The sequence below is a fragment of the Astatotilapia calliptera genome, chromosome 15, assembly GCF_900246225.1.
Source record: "Astatotilapia calliptera chromosome 15, fAstCal1.2, whole genome shotgun sequence".
NCBI classification, from domain to species: domain Eukaryota; kingdom Metazoa; phylum Chordata; class Actinopteri; order Cichliformes; family Cichlidae; genus Astatotilapia; species Astatotilapia calliptera.
In genome coordinates, this window is record NC_039316.1 from 36,716,834 (window position 1) to 36,735,008 (window position 18,175).

At 40.7% G+C, this 18,175-nt stretch overlaps 1 long non-coding RNA gene across 3 annotated transcripts; it reads right to left on the bottom strand.

Moving 5' to 3' along the window:
* Window positions 1–2,642: 2,642 nt before the first annotated feature.
* On the bottom strand, window positions 2,643–12,635 carry LOC113006933 (uncharacterized). Of its 3 annotated transcripts, none has more exons than XR_003269827.1 (4): window positions 12,559–12,635; window positions 3,418–3,741; window positions 3,257–3,315; window positions 2,643–3,123 (listed from the first exon to the last, which is right to left on the bottom strand). It is a non-coding gene; the product is annotated as an uncharacterized LOC113006933 (long non-coding RNA). The 3 variants fall into 3 exon arrangements; XR_003269826.1 differs by adding an exon at window positions 10,550–10,623 and having other exon boundaries at window positions 2,643–3,315; XR_003269825.1 differs by having other exon boundaries at window positions 2,643–3,315.
* Between the last annotated feature and the right edge of the window lie 5,540 nt (window positions 12,636–18,175).

Here is an 18,175-nt window from a genome sequence, read left to right on the forward strand (position 1 = left end):
AAATAAAAACAAGTCGAATGCAACATAAAGCCACAAAACAGTCAGGTGATATTGTAAACTGTGCTGTGCTGGTTTGTAAAGGCTGATGTCAGAATGTCACACGGATTTTGGACTTCACATATCGAGCCATCAGAAAAGCGCTCATTGCTGTAATTGACTCATAGTCTGCTTTCCTTGGTGGCAGGAAATTGACTGAGAGTGTGGGTGTAGCTTTCCTAGTAATATTATCATTTCACCTGTTAACCAGAATAAACAGCTTAGCAAAGACAAAATGAAGTGATTGCAAACTGCGTAGTTCTTTGAGAGATGTGAGCAGACTGGTAGGGTGAAGGCTGCGTGCCTTCACTTTCTCTCTCCCTGCAGGGCTTGGACCATGCTTGACAGTGATGTGACATGTGAAACTGTAAACAGACACAACCCTACAAACCTGATGATGCAACCTGACAGCACTGTCAGTAAAATTCCCTGTTTGTGGTTCACAGTTTCTATTGATTGATTTCTTCAATGTAATGTCAACTACAACTAATTTAACTTTTCTATTTATTTTTCATAATTAAAAGCTCATTAGAAAAGAGTGATGTCAGATTATCTGGTTCATATCACACAGATACACCCATTAGCACTGCTTTCCAGGGACTACTTGTTACAAATAACTCATACTGTGTACATGACCCCTACAGCGAGGGGATGTAGTAGCTATGCTGAGCTGTGGGGGGCATTTTCTGGCATAGTTTGAAACCATCTGTCCCACCAGTCTCTTTCAGGCTGACAAATAATGCCCAGATCCATCGGATAAGAGATGCCACTAAATGGAAGTGACTAAATGTGTATGAAATCCATGTGAATCATATGGTATGGTGTTTGAAGTCTCGAGATCTCTACTAAAACTAACAGCTTTGGGAGATTATGTATGCTTATTGCTCTCCACCATCATCAAAACACCAGTGTGCTTACCTATGTACTTATAGCTGGTTTATTTTTTTGCACAGCTATTATTATAAATAGGAAGGAAACAAAAATAAAGAGCCATCATATGAACTCATACATTTTATATATTGTTTAGATTCTAGTTCAGAAGACTCCATTCTTCTAGCAGGTAAAAGAAACCTCGTTTTGAGTCAGCAGCAGTCCTTTGCTGCATCACGGCACATCAGCAGTGTCGACATATTCCTAACCAACCACGTGTGGTTAGCCGTTCAAGATTTAGCCAGATGGCAGCTCATCTCTTCCAAGCCTCTTAAAACCTCTTAAGACAGCCCATGAGCTGCAGGAAACAGCAGAGCAACCTTTCTGGACTTCGATGGCTAGACGGTAATCTCACCACCCCCTCCCTACAACGCTGTCTCCATGGAATTAGCATGTCGTCAGGTCTCACGAGCCACACACAGTCTAGGAAACGCACAGTGCCCTTGCCTGTTGCTATGTCCAGTTTGTCACTTGGCTTGGCCAGCCTGAAGGTAAACCTTAAAGCCGCAATACGTGAATGTGAGCTTTGACTTGGGTACGTTGCCAGTAAACGCAAATTTTACGGTTTTTTATAACTACAGTTTCAGTATTACTGTTGAAACACTGAAGGGCAGCCAGGGTTGTAATTCATCATCCCATGAATACGTTTTTTCTTCATTTTATCACCTGTTGTAGCTGCCAAGAACACAAAACTCCATCACTTCCTCTTCATCAGGGGATTTTTCATGTGAAAGAGCAACCTCACATTGTGTGCTTAGACCAGCAAGTTTTCTTTCTGAAAAGGTTGAACTTTGTCTTTTATTAACTGGTAGAAGAGAGCAGATTTTCACTTTAAAACTATTAGACAACCAGCGCATACCATTATAGGGTGTCAATTTATCTGTGGGCTCATTTAAAATGCTTGTTGTTCTCTACAGTTTATCATTCAAAGGCTTTTATTGTGTGCCAAAAAATTCACGCGGCAGAAAATGTACTGCTATTATAGCACAGAATAAAATGTACTATGTTTAGCTGGTGCCACACCCAGATGAAGATTAAAAGGATAATTGTGTCCTAGGACAAAAACACAGCCTGACTGAAGGATGCAAACATGCAAACCAGACAAGCAAGCCGGGAAAAAAATGCAGGTGGCTTAAAGCTGGCTAGAAAGACAAGTCAGTCTCCGTTGAGTCACCCGTGCACATTTTTATAGTTTAAACTTTGCATGGCTACTGAATGGCATCAGGAACTGGACCTCCCTGCTCTGTTCGAGGTCCAGGTGCATATTTATTTTGGAGTATACTGAATGCAGCTACGCATAACGCAACTGCTGTTTGGTTAACTGCACACTGATTCAACACACGAATGGCCTGAGGATAAAAACTCCTCTTGAGCCTCTCTGGCTGGGATGGGACGGGTCCTTCAAAATCTGAGTTGCTCTAGTCCAGCATCTCTTGACGTAAATGTCCTGTAGGGAAGGGAGAACAGTCCTGCAGCAGCGTTCTGCCATACAGATCACTCTCTGAATAGCTTTTTTTATCCTTGACACAGCTGTTTCCATACCAGGATGTGATGTTCTGTGTGAGGATGCTCTCCACAGCGCCTGTATAGAAAGTCCTGAGGATCACTGGAGAGACCCTGAACTTCCTCAGTTGTCGTAGGTGCTACAGGCACTTTACACTCCTGCTAAGTATGTTAAAGCACTCATTAAGCTGAAAGGCTTTATAAACCCTTGGGTAACATTTCAACATTTTATGCACAGGATCTAACACACCTTAAACACATACAAAGTAATGAGATTATTCAGATTTCAGAAACCGTCAAGTGTGTGTGTTTGCTTAAGAAACGTTGTGTAAAGCACATTTATGCAAAAGTATGATAACAAACAAGCCAGTGGCATTCTTGCAGTGACCTTTGCCCTTCCTGTGGCATTCCTGTCTTGTTTTTGTGTCGGCTTCTGCAGATGAATCATCCTTCTCTCGATCACGAAGGTCAACGAGAAATTCTAACTGTTGATCTCGGGCTATAGGCCTGTTCGGGCCAACAATAGGAAACATCTCCGGGTGCTGTTTGATCCCGGCCTGTCGTGTTTTGACGGCGACAGCCATATTTATGTCGCCAGTCCTGCTCGCTGCCCTCCGGGTTATCAGTGTGGAATAACTGGCTTCATACGGTTGCCTAAGTGAATGCGCAGAAATAATTTCCTTGGCATGTGATCAGCTATGAAATTTGCAATTCTTTTTCTCTCTCTGTGTGTGTGTGTGTGTGCATAACCTCCCATTCGGCAATTTCTTGATGCTCAAGAGCTTACTTGCAGAAGGAGGTGACAGCTGTTTGAAAAATGAGATGCAGACTTTGACAAAATGAGTTCTGAATAAAAGAAAGGAGAAATTATTGAAGTGATCAGCTGTTGTGGTTGTTGTGTGTAGAAAACACAAGTATCAAAACAGTTATTTACCACTTCTTGTTTACCTTCCTTCTTTGTGACTCTTTCCCACTTGTTATCCATCAGCACAACAGTGTTTTTTTCCTGTTGTCTCTCTGATTGTGTCCTCTTCAATTCTATTTGCTCTCCATGTTCTTTGTTTATCATCCTGTGCCTGAGATCCTGTGTTTTGTATGGCAGTCAACAACAACACCCTATGTGTTTGTGTGTTTTTCCAGGTTTCCATACAGGATGATAAAGAGAGAGTGGCAGCTTAGCTGTTTCAGAGAGCAAGCCTTCGTCATTTCCTTCCCGTTTCCTTCATTTCTTTCTCTGGTCTCCTGCTGCAAACTGCCCCCTCCTTCCTCCACCTGGAAATGCACACACACACACACACACACAAAGAATTTGAGATGCTGCACAAACAAGCTCATACAATCCTTTTCTCCACACATATGCAAATGCTTTTTGAACATAAACAAAAGCACACAAACACAATGCAGGTGCATGAGTTCCACAGAAACAGCTGTAAGCACCCTCTAATCCAGCCCTGCAGCGGCGATCTACATATACAGCAGATTAATATTCGTAGATACACCTCGACATGCAAATACAATATATAGCACATTTTAAGCGGTTTGTTTTGGGTTTATATTTGTGTCTTTAGTTTCAAAACAGTGCTCGGGCAAACTGCACTAAATTTTCAAACTGTTTTAGAATCACATTACACATAACGTTTGATTTACGTAAGCATACTGTGCATTTATGTGTCATTAATCATTTTACAAGTGAGATCACTGAGTTTGCAAAGCTGAGTCAGCGTATATTTAGTAATGGCAAAAAACCCTGCAGACTTTCAGGTAGAGCGGGGTTATAAAAGCTGGTCAGAATGGAGGCTCCTCTGTGATAGCTTAGCAATAATAAATGAATGTGAGTAAGTGCCCCCTGTTGTGACGCTGCTAAGCAAAGTGCCACTGAACAATAACAAGAACTGTCCTCTGCGGATGGATTACATACGACCTCTTTTGTTGTTTCAGGGACAAGTTTATGTAGCAGCAGCGCTCAGTGGGAAAGATCAGCAGAACGTCAGACAACCAGTTTGCTTAACTCACGTACAGCTTTAGACGTGGGAAAGCAGAGAAACTGCGGTGCGCTGAACTGGATAGAGAGGATAAGCACATTGCTCTGTAATCTCTGAGCTCGTGAAAATGAAATTGACAGGTACCATTGTTTGCTCTAATAAGCAAATGGTGCTAACTGCATGTGACAGGAATGCTCCCAGTCAGGATTCTTGTGATTAAATAGGATTGTAGTTCTCTGTGTGTGGGTACATGTGAAAGTATGCCACGGTGCAGTTTTTGGTGTTCGTCTTTGTGTAAAACAAGATAGTAAAAAAGACAGAATTTTACTGTTGCATGCTATGAGACCTAGTTTATGCATGTATGTTTATATATATATAATTATATATATAGCACCAAATATTAGAGTAAGTTTGTTATTGTTCATAGGTCACCCCGGGACACGTCTTACCCATCCTATTCCAGGCCAAAATAAGAGGGGCGGGGTTAATACAGCCCCCACTCTGTCCCATTTTTGCTTATTTCTGGTGTTTTTCAAAAAATTCCCACTATCTTTAGATAGTTTTCTTTGAATTTTTCTCAAATCTTGTTGCGATCTGTCTGCAGAAGAGTCACATGCCTCCACCCACCTGTCCACCTCAAAAAAGACTGGAATGCAAAGTAACTCATATCTGGCCTCTCTGAAGAATTTGGCTTTCCTCCAGTTGCCAGGGAGAAAGAAAGATGAAAGATCAAATAAATGAGATATATGTTTGAATGGAGAACAAAAGAGAGCAAAAGGTACAACAGAAACTGAAGGTGGTGAGAACACAAGAGGTAAGCAGGGAAGTCAGGACTAGGGATGGGTATCATTTAGGTTTTATCCGATACCAGTGTCAAACCGGTACTTTGGAAATGGTGCCGGTGCTTAAATGGTGCTCGAACTGGTGCTTAAAGAATGAAGAACACAAACTTTGTCCAAAAACCTCTCATGTTTAGCCGTTTTTTTGTAAAAAGATAACAATCTTAGCCTTTTCTGCAGCTATGGGGCATATATGGTATCACTCTTGGCTGGAAGCAGTGCTTAAACAATGGAAAAAAAACACAACCTTTGTCCAAAAACCTCACATTTTTAGCTGTTTTCCACTTTTTCTTTGGTCATTTTAGCCTTTTTGGCCAGGGTGAAGGGAGTATCTGCCATCAAACAAGAAGACAGCCGCATGTAATTACGACGGTGTTCGCTAGTTCACCTTACATGCATTAATTTAATAACGTGGTTAGTCTACTCAACGTAAATTACACACAGACAACATTAAGCTACTCACGCAGAGAAGAACGGCTGCTGCTGCCATCATCATTTCTGCTACACTGGCAGGGATAGGGACCAGGACTTTCCTCTTCGGGTTCTTGGGGGATGTTGCTAACTCCAGGTCCGATAACAGGCACCACACCGCAGTAGATGTGCTCGGTGTGACGTCTTGCAACAAGCTATCAAATACGGTGCATTTTTCGGCTTTTAAAAAAACGCTATGCGTCGCCAGGTGTTTCATCAGATTCGAGGTGTTACTTCCTTTGCACAGTAACACCTTAAAGCACTTGTTGCTGCTGAGTTTGCATCTTTTGCTGTGAAGTACAGCCAGACTTTGACCGCTTCGCCTTGGGCATTTTTAATCTGTAGCTCTGCTCTAAAAGACCTGGACCCGCCTACTATCCTTGGAAAGGTAAAATTACTGGCTGGAATCCAAAGTGTATGACATCGCAGGAAAAAAAAAGCACCGAAATAAAGCACCGAAATGTGCACTGCTTTTCGGTCTGGTTACCATTTATGTCAGAACCGGTGCCATTGATACCGGTACCCATCCTTGGACTTGGCTGGCATAGCAGTTGAAGTGGTGCTTGCAACTTAGAAATGTCATTCTAAGCGAACGAAGGGAGTTGAAGGCAGCATCGGCATGTTGGCTGCTCGGATTCTTACCAACAGTTTGACCCTTCACTGGTCCGCATATTGCTCCCCTAAATATAAGTCATCTGATCTCAGCTTGAAGTAACCTTCCCTAACTACAATGCCAATGTAACAGGCAAAAAACCCCTACATTTATTACCTGGCACAGGTCTCAATAGTTGCCAGGTTTAGCTAATGACTTAGCATTTCAAATGTTGTATCTGATGTTAGCCTGCTGATGGAGAGTACTATAATTAACAACCGAATTGAAAAAAAAACCCCCACAACAACATATGGGGAACAACTGAGTTTGAAAAGTCAGTTAAAAGATAAAAACAGACTCCATAACCAACGCTCTCATTTAGAGCGCTGTGGTGTACCAGGCACACAGAATCAGACTGTACTATAGATGTTACCCATCCATTACTGCTTTACACATCTGCTGACAAGCAAATGAGCACAGCCGAATAACACCAACACGCTTAACTTTAATGAGGTTTCAAGGAACATCATTATCTACAGTCATTTGGCAAATTCCCTGTATTCTGCCTGGCCGATTCTCTCTGTATCTAACCTGAGAGGGAGCCAGAGACGATAAATATAATGCAATACAGAAGGTGAAAGTAGGTCAGAAACCCCATCTATATCAAGTGTTGTATATGCAGCAACACAATTAAAAACAGCTGCAGCAGCAGTGTACATGAGAAAGTGAAAAAGCCACATGCTAATGTGAGATTCAGCCCCCTCCCCTGAGAATGAATGTTTTTTTTTTCACTTCTGAATATGGCTGCGAGCCATTTATCATAACGTTAATAAACACTTCATGGTCTAAAGCATGAAACGACAAAGACATGACATGCACGTGTAAGTGCAAGTACTGTATGTTTCTGACAAAACAAACAACCCGAAACTCTGTGTGTATATCCAGCACTGGTGTAAAAATAATGATCAAGGGCCTGAGGTGGGCTCATTGGCGTTAAGCAGAGGCCCAGCAGAAACTCTCTTATTTCAGTGGCAGAGTGGGAAACACGGGCTTAAAGCAAAAGTCAAGCTCAGTACTAAAAACACACGAAGCTGACTCTGCCCAGTACATAAGCAGCATGGTTAAAAATAGATAGCAACAGTGCCTCTGAAGCAGCGAGCAGACAGCCTCTGAGCTTCTGCCTCTGGCTGCTGTGTGAGAAGAGAAAGAGGGGGCGAGGGTTTGGGTTTAGGTTTGGCAGAGCGTAGTGGGGTAAGTGATTTCTTCATCAGCATCTCCCTCTTCTTCCACGACACGAAAGGGGAAGTGGGGATAATTCATCTTCAAAAACAGAAACTGTCCCCTCACAAAAAATGATTAATAGTTTGTACACGCAGTTTTCACGAGTTATGACAAATACGTTTTGAAGGAAAGTGACCTCTGGTGGCCGTTTGAATGAGACTGTCAGAAAGTACAAGTACAAATGGCACTGCTGTCGTCGTCTTTAGCCACAGCAGAAATTGGATTAAAAAGCATGGATTTCAACACAAGCAACATATCTGTGTTTCACTTACAACAAATAGTAAGTGAAACACAGATATGCTTTCTAGTCTGCTCCATCAACCTCCTAATTTCAGCTTTTTGGCATTTTAATTCCAATATTCAGTTTTCTGAAAATTAAAAATTGACCTTGATGGTGGTTTCTTTCCTTCTTTCCTACTTTAGCTTTTGGTGTTTGGTGTTGCAGATAACATGGAAGGCATCCAGAGCAACTAGGTGTTCAGCTCAAGGACACTTAGACTTAGACACATCACCAAACCAATCAATATATCCAATCTTGCGAACAGCACCGGCCCCAGCAGGTTACTGCTAGATTTATGAGAGAGAACATAGCAGACAGTTACGGCATATTTGTGTGAGGGGGATTTTTTTTTTGAAGTGGTTATCATTGTGTAAAAGCAACAACCCGACTGCCACAGAACCTTTTCTTTGAGGTTTAAATGATGGATTTGTTGCTTCTCCAAGGTTATAGCAAATCATGCTTTTAGTACAAACACTCAACAGATTTGCTGATTGCCTCAAAACACTGGCACCCACAGCTTCCATGTGAAAATGTGAATAACTGTACACTTTTCTCTGTCCTTTGATCTATACACTATGTATAAGTTCACTGTTTAAACAGAGCTTACAGAGGTGATACAGTATGACCAAGTTCAGCTGAAGTAAAAGTTTTCTTATTTTGGTGATAAGAAAACCATCATTTGTCACATTATTATCTGCAAAAGTGAGATATTTGAGGAATTCTGTTATTTGAGCTTTCAGGCTGTGAAAATGGAGAATTTCCTCGTGTGAAAAAAAGGCTGGATGGATCTGTGAGGACTGTCACTCAGGAGAAATTTAAGTTGGCGTGACTGACAGGCCAAAAATGATTTCTGATCAGGTCATGACACTGAATGCCTACAGCCAATCAGAGCTCGAATATATAGATGGAAATACTTACAGTGACACATTATAATGGTCTTAATTTGAGTTTTATGAATCCCTGCACTGTCTTGTATCCACTGGTACATATCTGCTCTAACTAAGCACCTTTTTCTTCACGGCTTGTTTACCTAGTCATACACACATGCATACCAGAGCTGTTTTCTACGCCTTGTCTAACATTCATGCACACCCTCACACTATCTTGCATCATCCAGGGATCACACTACTGCCGACCTGCTCCGAAATCATCGGTCATTTGTCATCCTGTTCTTCTGACTAACAAGGGAACAGGCCTCACCTGACCATAGATATACTTCAGTCAGTCAATTGGCCAATGACTTTCAAGTCTATGAAAATGGGGGACTGTGTATACAAGTGGCTGTAATTCCTAAAACCCCAACAAACCCTTGAATTAAAGTCTGCATTTCAAACGGTGGTGCACAGAGACAGAATTACAAAAATAGTGTTTTTCTCCAAGAAATTATGGACTTACCAATATAATAGCATGCACTTTAAACTGCATGTGTGCCTACCTGTGTGACTTAATTTATGCTAGTGTGTGTTTATGTTCTGTGTGCTTGTTTCCCTTTTGTCCCTGATTGTTTGTCCCCTCAGTTCTTCCCTTCATGCAATAGAGACGTTGGAACGCCGCAGCCTCCCGGCTCTGAACCGACACTTTCACCGAGCTGTGATTTATGTGCTGGAATGAGTGTCTGTGTGCTTGTGAGAGCCTGAGAATGGCGGGAACATTAAAAACAAATAGAGAGAGGCGGACTGAGACAGAGCAATGTGCTCACAAACATATAAAGATTCGCACACACACACATACGCACACACACACACACACACACACACACTCTCCAGCATGCACGGACAGGAAGTGAGATGGATAAACAAGCGTCATGGCGGATGGCAGTGGGGCCAGAACAGAACACCGCACTGAAATGTTTTCCTTGATTTAGTGACCTGCACTCTTCAGCGTAACCTTTGACCTGCCTCCAAATATAGAGTGAGGACATTTTTTCCCCTTTCTTCTGTTTTTTTCAAAGCTTGTCACAAAAGAAAGGGAAAGCACAGAACCTCTGCCAGTCCATGCACAGATACTGAGTAGATTTCCATTTTATCACACGGTCCTCTGCTGGTGCAGCAAGGTATCATATGTGCTGTACCATATAATGTAAAACTGGACAGAATATTTTTATTGGGAGGATAGAATTAAAGCTCAAAGATGACAGGGATTTATTCATTTACTTGAGATTTTAGGAGAGAGCTTAAATCTTTAACGACTAGAAAGAAAGTTAACGCACTAATTTTTGTGAAACTTTGGATAGTGCTGTGTCTTTGTTTGAAGCAATACACTTGATGAACGAATGCCTGAACAAGGAAGCAAGTTTGTGAACATATTAAATGAGTCTCGGAGCTAACAAACAGGAAAACGGATAAGAACATGTGTGACCGTCTTGTGTGTTTTCAGTCTAAACGGCAGGTCTTTACACTATTGTTGAAAGCTCTGCTTCGCACCAGCGGACGAAAATAGATATCATGACACTGTAAACAGGAACCAGAAGAGAGGTTTTGTGTGTGTGTGTTTCTGTAACTTCCTCTATCCTGATATCTGCCACCTTTCTCTCTCTGTCTCGTTATTACTCCTCATTCATCAACTCTTACACATCACTGTACCAAGTGTAGATAATGAATCAAGCATCATCAAGCATGTTTTTGTGTGCCTTGACCTCACAGCCCCAGGAGGGTCACACCGACTGAGGACTGCAATGTCAGTTGGAGGTGGCGCGGTACTCTTCAGAATCTGAACATCCAAAAAAAGCAAAGGAAATAACAAAAAAGTAAACTTCCACTCATATTATGTGACAAGATAAGACAATTACTGTTGGGAGATTATTAACTGGTTTTAAGGATTATTGCAAAGAACTCATCTATTTGCACAAATGCAGAAACAGGGAACAGAGATTCCTGGAAAACAGCCATGAGGGAAGTGTGAACGAGCTGTAAACACTGACCCCCTCTGTTTACTTTAAAACTCTAAGCGGACAGTCTTATCCACAGTGACTTCAAAACACGCAGCAGTAGAACAAACTGCCTTAATTCTGTTATATCTGGCTTTCGGATTGGGATAATTAGTAATATTCTTAAAACATTAAGCATTTATTTATTTTTAAAATTAAGTTTTATTTCTTTTTAAAAAGGCCAAAAAGGCACTGCAAATGTAAAGCTCCTCATTGTGGATTCATAGTTCTGTGTTTTATCTTTGCCACAGGTATGTCCTAACTGCAAACCCCTCAGATACCCTACAAATGTTCCCCCATCATAACCACTCTACAAAGGGTGAATCTTTTGTTTTTAATGTGCACTTTAAAAAATTTTTTTAATAATGCCATTACTCTCATCCTTCAGAGGAAAAAAAACGCTTCTCCTGTGTCCACAGTCTTATTGCACCCACAGTTATTGGCCATATGTGAGAGCAGGGACACAAAACAACCTTCATACTGGTTGTTTTCATCTTCTCACTCAGGTTTGACTGCAACAGACTGGTACAACAGCCACAAAGCACCAGAAAACCAGAGCCTTTCACTTTGAGATGGTAAATCACATCCCAGCTGCTTCATACTTAACCGCTAACCACACTAATATAAATTTGTGGTTATCGTTCAATAACGTCAACAATAAAGCCACACTGTCAAAAATAACAAAACAAAAAATGTGATCCTGAGACCAGACACCCTCCACCTCTCTACCCTGGTAGTTACTCTGTGTTTTGTTTTGATAGTCGTCTATCTGGCCTGTTTTACCAGATTTACTTCCTCTCATTTACCTTGATTAGCTGTGTCTTGTTACTCTGGTCTGTCCAATCTCCCCGATTAGTCCTCAGCATGTCTGTGCATATCTTTGTACTTTGTCTTGTATCTATTTATCTCTATTGTATGTGCAAAACAGCTGTTTTGGATTTCCCAGTCTCTTTGTATTCATGGATTTTGCTCTTTAGTCATGGACTTCTGTATTTGACTGGTTTCCAGTTTAGCCAGTCTGCCTGGGAATCGTGCATTTGAATCTATTTCTTGCCTACCTGTGACAGCCCCTTGGTTTTGTTTAGAAATGATGCCCATTAAAACTCATGAACACCATCAGTGACAAGCGGTAGCACTGGTGGAGTCTAATGCACTGCTTTATTTACATGTTACACAATTAGCAGGAACACGTGTCTGTGCAAAACACCATTACGTTAAATTGAAGGCATGCTGGTGTTAGCAGATATATTATCATTATATGTTCAGACACAAATCCCATCCTTATATGAATTATCCCTGAAACTCTGTAAAAGTATTCTTTTAATCCAGTACTTAACTACTGATAAAAGTAAAACTAATTGACAAACAGTGTGCAGCATTCTTCACATTTCCCCCATGCCACTGTATACTAAAACACATTTCTAAATTACATCAGCACTAAAAGGCTTATAAAATACGCATGAGAGGAAAAAATTACATTCATAAAAGGTTCGAGTTACAGAATCATCTTGTAACTCAGGAGGTAAGACAGCAAAATAAGGAAGTGTTAAATAAAGTGTCACAGAACAGGAACAAGCTTTCGTTTCATGGACTTCAACGAGCACAGTCACCTGCTGAAAGTAACAGTTTAAAAATAGTTTTTTGTAGATGACTGCCAATGCATTAAAATGGTTGGTTACTTAGAAAATGCATGTTTTAAAAGAGGAAGTAAAACTTACATTAACTTGGAGTAAAAACAAGTATTTCCTTCCCTCTTTACTTTAGAGCAGGGGTCTCCAACTCCAGGCCTCAAGGGCCGGTGTCCTGCAGGTTTTAGATATAACTGTGGGTCAACACACCTGAGTCACATGATTAGTTTATTACCAGGCCTCTGGAGAACTTCAGGACATGTTGGGGAGGTCATTTAGCCATTTGAATCAGCTGTGTTGGACCAAGGACACATCTAACACCTGCAGCCCTCGAGGCCGGGAGTTGGAGACCTCTGCTTTAGAGAGTCAGCTCTAAATTTTGAAATGTGGTACAGTTATGAAGAACAAAGTGCAGGGTAACAAGTACCTTTAATGAAGTTTGACATTACCATCCATCTAGCTATCCATCCATCTATCTATGGAGCTTTAAAATATTCTAACATAGAATATTAAATTACTGTACAGTACTGTAAAGTACCTTAAGTACTTAAATACAGTGCTTGAGTGAATGCCTCGGGTTACGGTGCGGGGAAAGAGCTGTGCCAAGTTGACAAGTTCCACTCCCTTGTCTCCTCTCAGCATGTTTTCACATGTACAAAGTATTCATGCAAACACAGATACACCAACACACTTGCAAACATGGCTGTCGCCTGCCCCACCCAGAAGAGCTTGATCTGTGTCTGGCTCCTGTTCTGCATCCTCTTCTGTCTCTGCTGATTGAGGAAGCCTTAGAGGAGACGACACCATGAGCACTCTGCACCGACTTGGCCTGAATGTCTGGGCTATTTCCAGCCGCCGCCTGCGTGGCCTCAGGATGCAGCCCAGAGCAAGAAGAAAGAAAGCAGAGGATCCTGACTCCCGCTCTACTCCTGTCTCTGGCTGGTGTCCTCGGTGGCTCCGGAAAAGGGCCTCTGGAGGTGTTTAAATCTGAAAGACAACAACCTGGTGGTGAACCCGAGAGCTTTGTTTGAAACGACACAGTAATGGATCGCTGTTTTTGATCAGTTTCAGCACAAAGGGCCATTAATGTTACAGGATGCTGTGCGTAATAATATTGTTGGCAGTAAAGCTAACTCAGCATCTTTTTTTGTTAACCTGACAGGAAAATTTGTATCTTTTCTAAGGTCTGCTTAACACTTTCTTACCCATATTTTCACATTTGACTAATTTACATAACTTTCCTCTGCAAGTCTTCTGTGATATTTGCACACTTACACACCCACAGTCATACAGGTGTTTTCCTGGGTATGGGCCTTTCTTATTTGTTGTGCTCGCTCGTATTTTCCAGTAAACCTTGAGCTTTTGTGTCATATAGATGTTTTTCTGCTGCTGCCTTTAGCAAGCTTGTTCACATGACCAGCAAGTTCCCAAGAATCCACTCCTAATCTAAGATAAAGTGATATGTGCGTGTCTGGCTGTGTGTGTCACAGGCATAGTGTGTGCAGTATTCTTAGCAGTAGCTTGGTTTAAGTGGTTTAGAGCAGCAGATAAACCAAAGATAACAAAAGGTCCTGACTCCTCTTGCTATAAACCTCAGTTCCAATAATAGAGATGTTAAAAGCAATCAAGCCACTGGAGATACTGACCTGATAAGAACCCGAGAGATTTAGAGTGACAGAAATGTGAGAAACAGGATCATGTTCCTCACTTTCCCCCCAAAAATGAATGTTTTGCGAAACTTTGAAATTTGACACCTGCGACAATGACATGAAAAGCCAAGAAAAAGGAAATGTTCATCTTGAAAAGAAAACACATTATGGAAGCATGTGTTTCTGACGTCGACACAGAGAGAGCTGTAGGTGGTTCAGTCATATTTCTCACTAACACGACCGTTTACTTACTAAGAAAATTGCTCAAGACTAGAATAATTAATACTCAGGTAATAATATGAGTATTTTTTAGTAAACTGCTAACAATTATTTGTGACACCTGTTTCAAATGTTTACAATGTTCAGATCCTGGGATAATATGTCTCTGTGTTATTCCAGTTCCAAAGTCCCGCTGCGGATTATCTTGTCCCTGGAATTTTCTTGTATAGATGCAGTATTATGACATAACTTCAGCAAATCTTGAAAGTGCTCTTAAATTAAATAAACACTAAAGTGTTATTCAATAAGATCCAATGAAATCTCAACAGAGAACAGCCAATAAAACTCTATTGATATAAAGGTGACTACACTTATCTCAGAAGGTTCAGATTGATGGTTACCTTCTATGACGCGGTGATATTAAAGTGCTGAAGACCAAGCAAATCACATCAATACAGTCCAGACCGCGTGAGCGTGCAAACCCTCGAAAGTAAACGACCTTTTGCTTTGTCGAATTGTGACTCAAACAGTAACAGATTTCTGATTTAAAGCACAGAATTTAAAGGTCTCGACATTGGATTAGTAGCGAACAGACAATTAAAAATCTTTCAATAGTTCACTATAACCTTGACACAGAGAGCAGCAGGTGTTTAGTCATGATTGTGACTACAAGCCCCACCTTTCACTTACTAGGAAAATTGCTCAAGAGTAGATTTATACTTAGATAATAATGTCAGTGTGTGTCAGTAAACTGCTATCAATTATCAGTAACCATTAACTGTGACACCTGTTTCAAATGTTATGTTTACAATGTCTGAATCCCACCAAAGGATAACAGGATAACAGGTCTGTCGCTTCAGCTCCAAAATCCCACATCTGATCATCTTGTACCTGGAATTTTCTGGGATAGATTTGCAGTAACAGATGCAATTTTATGATCTGACTTCAGTGGATTTTGAAAGTGCTCATAAACTAAGTAAATATTAAAGTGTGTATCCAATAAAATTTCAATACCCTTCAGTGACTAGACTCACAAAACCTACTTCATTGGACACCTCAAAGACCGAGGAGATGATAGCAGATTTATGAGAATTCAGGCCTCCGCTCAGTGTCTTCTAAATTCATGCTGCTCAGTGAATTCTTATTTGCTGAACATTTCTCAAGTAATGATGCCTCTGCTGATTGCCTCTACAGCAGTCATTCAAGCACTATGAATGACACCCACAGCAACAGAGTGGCTTCCAATTAAATGTTTCTGTACAATAACAAACCCCTATTTTAGACAGTAAGCTCTATCAGGTACACAGGCATGCGATTTGTCAACAGCAGAGATATAGAAGAACAACATCCTGAGATCTGGTTTATCTAATTCCTTATCTTGCTTCTGGTCCCAGTCTGCATAGTGAATAACACTAATGTTTTCCTGGGCCTACTGCTTTGAGTGTAATCACATAAGGATTTTTGGCAGCACTGATCCAAATTAGCTTTCAGTGCTCGTCTCCTGCTGGATACCAGGACGTTCTGGTGACTGTAAGAAACTTTTGGAGGCTGTAATCAGTGTTACCGGCTTGATTCGATGCCAGCTGACTCACAGGGCGCTGCATGTTTGCTGCACAGCAACACGCGCCAGTGGCAGCACAATGGCAGAGGAAGCTGTCCGGCTAGCACGTATCCCTGACAATGCAGTCATGAAAACATTGTTTGGAAGCAAGACTCCACCAAAATGAACTTTTAGCACTGTCACACACTTTAAAGACACAGGGTGATTAGTTCGTTGATAGTGAAACCACATGCTCACTTCGGGGTAAACCCATTAGTTACTGTCTAAGCACTATTTTGACACTTTGCTTCTGTCGGTAACCACTTCATAATTTTCTGTTTCAACTGATGTGTCATTTCTGCTTTTGTTGCGTGTCTGTCTAGAGGCATCTATTCTTGGATGTACAGTAACTAGTGCATGAATTGAGAGGATGTGACAAATAAAAAAACAGGATTTTAACATCTTTTTCACTGCGCTTCCACTTCTTTTGACTTTTTACACAGCAACTGAAAGTGGCTGATTAGTAACTCCATACATTCACATGTTTCAGCTTTGTTCTCTGTAACCTTTGATCCTCTTAACTTCTGTTCTTGGAGCATTACTCAATCCAAGCTCCACCTTTTGCCATGACTGATCTTTAGTTCTTCTCTTGTTTCTTGCTGACACAGTTCTTTTGGGTTTGGGGTCTTTTTTTGTGCAAATTTCTCTTCTTGAGAAGAAAAAGGGAAAAAATGAAACAGTTTGCTTCAACAGTTCTGTTTTACTGTCTACAGATTTTTATACATCAGCACAAGGGGAGCTGATGAGTGGAAATTCATGGCACGAACCAAAAAAATAAACATGAATATGTGAATTAGGGTTGTAATGATGAATGTGTATTTACTGCATGAATACCATAACGGTTTATTGATGTGAAACAGTTACAACATTGTGGAAAAGTTTTGATCCACCCCTCATTTCATTATATTTGGCTTCCAAGGAGACAGGCTTTCTTGTAAATTCTTTAAGCGATATGGTGCAATAATTCTCCAGACTTTATGGAGCTCTTTCAATGTTTTCTTTTACATTAGCTGCTTTTCAACTTGTTTACAGTCCAAACCTTATAAAAAAAAGTCCTTCAAAGGAAGTTCTTAAAAAGAGGCTTAAAAACAATTTACAGTTGATGAGCAGTATCTGAAATACTATAAGACGTAGGAAGAAATTCCAGTGAAGTTATTATACAAGCCATGAGAGATGAATCTCGTCCATCTTTAAAGCATCTGACTAACAATGGCTTCATTTTTTGGTCCTGCAATGATTCCAAACACTGATAATGCAGTAAAAACAAACCTGGATAGAAGAACACGCAATAGAAAGCCATCAGTCATGGATTGGTCTCCCCGGAGCCCATCTCTAAATTACTAGCGCAGATCAAGAGGCTGCAAAAATCCACAGAAGAGCTTTGAATGTCCTTCAAAAGGCCTGGAGAACTCTTGATGAAATTACAAGAAAATACTGACTTGTACTAATTCCTTATGTGCTGTATTTCAATGAATATTTGCATACAATTTACTAAATCTATGTCCCTATTTTTCAAAATATGAAGAAATGATGGCTGGTTCAAGACTGTTGGAAGACAAACAGGTAAAAGAATCAACCAATCACACAAGATTCCTTTACCACTCATTTTTTCCAAAATATAAACTGGATAGCTATGACTGCTATCCAGTTTATATTCTAAATATTGATTTTGTTGAAAGGCATTTAAAAGTCTGACTGCCCTCTTTGTCTTTAAGTATCTTTAGACTCTACAAGAGTGAGCAGGACGTCTTTAAACTCTGCACTTTAATCATTTACTATTGGAGTCACAATTCGTCAAAGCAAAAGTTTATTTATTTGTGATATCTTCTCACACTGTCTGGGCTTCTGTCACTTTATGCAGTGACAGGAGATAACCTGCACTGCAGGTTGCAGCTTTTAAATTCATTGTGTCATAGAGGGTAACCCTAAATCACTGAAAAGATCATTTGGTTTCCTAGTAACAAAACGACTCTTGTATAAATTTGTATGTGAATGAAGTTTGCATACAAGGTTCTTTCAGGCCTCTCTGCTGGTTTCTATCACCAGTGTTATGTGATTATTTCACAGAAAGTGAAAACGACAGAAAGCCTCACGCAGTAATTGCTTGAGGATTTAATGGTGTTTCATAACTGTTTATCCTGACGTCTCACAAAGAACCGGTGTCACTTAAAGGTGTAGATGAGTCATATTATGAAAAGTGCACAACAGGGAATGGTGTCATCTGTCTGTCTGTGAAAGC